Source organism: Bidens hawaiensis, unplaced genomic scaffold, assembly GCF_021521415.1.
Source record: "Bidens hawaiensis isolate Kalapana, Puna unplaced genomic scaffold, B.hawaiensis_p1.1 tig00014524_1, whole genome shotgun sequence".
NCBI lineage: Eukaryota > Viridiplantae > Streptophyta > Magnoliopsida > Asterales > Asteraceae > Bidens > Bidens hawaiensis.
This window is the reverse complement of record NW_027492266.1, coordinates 303283-307289: the sequence shown is the minus strand read 5'-3', so window position 1 is coordinate 307289 and position 4007 is coordinate 303283. Positions and strand designations below refer to the sequence as shown.

General features: G+C 37.9%; 1 pseudogene across 1 annotated transcript; it reads left to right on the top strand.

Annotated features, from left to right (window-relative positions):
* Positions 1–386: 386 nt before the first annotated feature.
* Positions 387–3251, top strand: LOC143546961 (BEL1-like homeodomain protein 7; annotated as a pseudogene). The gene is made up of 4 exons (XR_013137684.1): positions 387–1076; positions 1309–1688; positions 1784–1844; positions 2548–3251. The product of XR_013137684.1 is annotated as a BEL1-like homeodomain protein 7 (transcript).
* Positions 3252–4007: the final 756 nt, after the last annotated feature.

Genomic DNA, 4007 nt, shown 5'->3' with positions numbered 1-4007 from the left:
TTAATCTTTTTTGTTTTTGTTTCACAAAAATTCAATCTTTTTTGCTGTAAAGATCCATTGTACTAATCAAAGTTCATGCATTAAAGTTTTATTGTGTTACTCCTCATAAAAAGATCAAATATTTTTTGCCAAAATGAAGTTTGACTTTTTGTTCACCAAACCCGTTGTTCTTAAAAAATAGCACAAACTGTCATTGTGGTGGCCTTTTGTGTTATATTTTAAATAATCTTTCTAGAATGTGTACAAATTTTCTATTGAATTGCCCCTTTTAATTATCCCAAAATTTGAATCCATCTGTGTTTGTTGTATCACCCTTCAAAAAGATTGAATCTTTTCGCCATTTAAATTTATTTAGAAGCCTTTTCCCACTTTAATAATTTGTTAAATTAAAAGATTTCAAGAAATGTCATCTTACATAAGAAGTTCAGAAAATGCAAGAGATTCAACTCCAATGCTCTATTTAAGGGAATCTCTACCGGAATCTTACTCATCGGAAGCGCCAATTCTCCCAGGAACCGAGATGAACTTTCCGTCAGCTCCAGCCGGAGAGTTCTCGGGGATCACCAATTTCCAGCAAGTCAACAGCTGCATTGACCTTCCAAACGTTGGAGTTCATGATTCCAATGTTGTATCACATCAAGAATTCCTTTGCTGAACCATGGAGAGATGGAAGGAATCATGAAATGATGTTGACCGGTCAAATGCAGGGGCAGGGGCTATCGTTGAGTCTTGGTGCCGGAATCCAATTCCATTCCGGTGATTACAGGAATCCCAACATGGGGTTTTCTTCATTTCTGAATGCAGATTCCGGTTCAATCAAAACTGATGTTTCTCACTATGGAACCGGGAATGTTTCAAGGGCGGTTTCTGATTCCAAGTATCTAAAAGCAGCACAACAACTGCTTGATGAGATTGTTAATGTTGGTAAAGCTTTAAAACAACATAATTCTAAGAAAGAATCCATCGATGAATTGAACGTAACGTCTTCACATCAACAAGAATCAAACGAACTCTCAACTGCTGAAAAACAGGATTTGCAGAACAAGTTGATGAAGTTGATCTCTATGCTGGAAGAGGTGAGTCATCTGTGCATTTTGACTTTTTAAGGTCAAGTGTGTTCCTTTTCAAATGCAAATTCTATACATATTTGTCACAAAAAGCACCAAGTATTCTAATTCTGTATACCCAACTTAAAAAAACAACTAAATCATCATTTTTAATACTATAAAAGATCAAAAATTCATCTGGATTTCAAAGATGAAAACTTGTAAGTTTGACCCTGAAAGCCAACTTCTACTTCTTGGACAGGTTGATAGAAGGTACAAACAATACTATCATCAAATGCAGATAGTTATATCAGCATTTGAAGTGATAGCAGGATCTGGGGCCGCTAAGCCTTACACAGCACTCGCTCTGCAAACAATTTCCCGCCACTTTCGTTGCTTGAGAGACGCGATAAACGGTCAAATAAAAGCAACTCATAGAAACCTCGGGGAGGGTGATTCCACCACAGACGGGAAAGGAGTCGGGATTTCCAGGCTTCGGTTTGTGGATCAACAGCTCAGACAACAGCGGGCCCTACAGCAGCTCGGGATGATGCAACAACATACTTGGAGACCACAACGAGGCCTTCCTGAAACCTCGGTCTCTATTCTTCGTGCTTGGTTGTTTGAGCATTTTCTTCACCCGTAATCACTAATTACCTTATCTTTTGTGATGCATATGTTTCTATAAATACAATCTTATCGTCTGAAAATGAACCATTTTCCTTTTGTTTCTTAAGGTATCCTAAAGATTCAGACAAGATCATGCTAGCAAGACAAACAGGGTTGACCAGAAGTCAGGTAATATGTCATATTTTGACTCTTGGCCAGATAGGAATAGGGAATTCCAATTCCATTTACGGGCGTGAATTTTTACTTTTGACATGAATCTAACACAGAATTTATGGGTGTAAGTTTATTATAAATGGGTTCGGGCCATTCTCAAATTGAGCCCATAATTAGTTTAGCTAAGCGGGTCATGTTCATTTCAACCCGGCAGGTTCACAGGTTGACCCGTTAACATTTAACCCTTTTTATGTCAGGAGTTAAAAGTTTAAAACTAAGTTGGCATTGTTTAAACATAATGGTTGCAAAAAACAAATGTAAATTTGTGCCTATTTGGTGGGCTCGCAAGCCCGTAGGGTGACCCTTTTAACCCATTTGTGTAATAACTTAAACTATTCGAGTAATGTTTATGTCAAGATTCAAGAGTTTAAAATAAGTTGGCATTGTTAAAACATAATTGCTTAACAACTGTAAGTTTAAAATTTGAAAGTATTAAGATATAAGTATAAAATAATTAAATAAATTTTGTTTGGGTTAAACTAGTCAACCCTCAAATACACATGTCGTGTTCAGGTTCACGTGTGATACAAATTTCAGTTACGTATTATGTTCGGGTTCGTGTAAAAACGCCAGGTTCGTATGGGGTTGACCCACCAACCCACAAACACTTCCTACTTGGCAGCCATAATTGGAACTAATTGAATTTGTAATTGGGCAGGTCTCGAACTGGTTTATAAACGCAAGAGTTCGTCTATGGAAGCCAATGGTGGAAGAAATGTACAAAGAGGAAGCTGGAGATAATGCTGAACTAGAATCAAATTCTTCATCAGAAATCGCACCCAACAGCACGAAAGGCGACAGAAAGACTTCTGTTGACCAAGACGATCTAAACCAGAGCACTTCAGCCTCTGGATTTGACTCAAAATCATTAAATCAGCCTCCTAATATTGAAACCATAGGAGCCAACAATGACTCAGATTTCCAAAACATGATGGTTCAGGCAAACAACGAGCGGCTTATGGCCGCAGCATACCAGATGCCACCACGGTTTGGAAACGGGAATGGTGGCGGAGTGTCACTTACACTTGGGTTGCAACACTCTGAAGATGGCGGCTTACCACCCGGTAGCAGAGGTCTACATGACCCCGGGTGTGGTTCATCGGTGGGGCCCGAGGCAGTAGATTATGACAGTGTGGATTCAGATAACCAACAGCAACAACAAAGATTTGGATCTTCTCATTTGTTACATGATTTTGTAGCATGAGAAAACAATGGTGGGTGGGTTTATTCAAGTAGTGTGAAGCAAAATGGATTGAAACAGAAAATGAATATATATTTGTAAAGATAAGATGGATATACTTTCTTTATCATTATATTTCAAAATTGCCATTAGATGCATAACATGATAATTACATCCAACAACACTGGATTACAATATTCAATTCTATTTCAAGTTTTTAACTCCCAGTCAACATAAAGCCATAAGATTTACCTTCCAGTCAAAAATAAACCCTAAAGTAGAAATATCAAAATGGCTCCATAATCTAAACATAACATATGAGAAAGCTAAATCAGATTACAGGTCACAATGGCTTTGTTCAAGTAGTTTGAAGTAAGTTTACTAACCTTTTATATAATGCAGTTACATCTTCACTCAACCATGGAGTTTCAAGAAACCGATCACCACAATCTTTAACATCAATTTTCTTCATCTCAAACTCATTCTGACCACCAAACTCGTTATCTTCAAATCACATTTCAGCAATGGGCTCCTTTCTGAAACATGTGTTATGATCATCCTCTTCAGGAGAATCCGCAGCAACTAACCGATAAGCATACACCTTTCTTACCAGCCCGGTTCGAAAAGCCTGATCTATCGCTTGATGGGTCACAGGCGAGTTCAAATGCACGTCTAATATTATTATTCTAGATGCCCCAAGTAATGATAAAACCTCACAACCCTTTATTGACTCAAAAAACACTTTGGCATCAGAAGAGTTGTTAAATTGATCCATTGCCACCTCACGCTCTTCATAGTCGTGATCTTCAGTAGTCATGAATATCTCCTTGTTAAGTCTCCAAAATTTGATCAATTTTGCTTGTATCATCATTTTCTTTCTCTTGAGATGTATTTACAAGCGACCTTAAATCCGGGTGGACATAATATGCGCTTCCTAC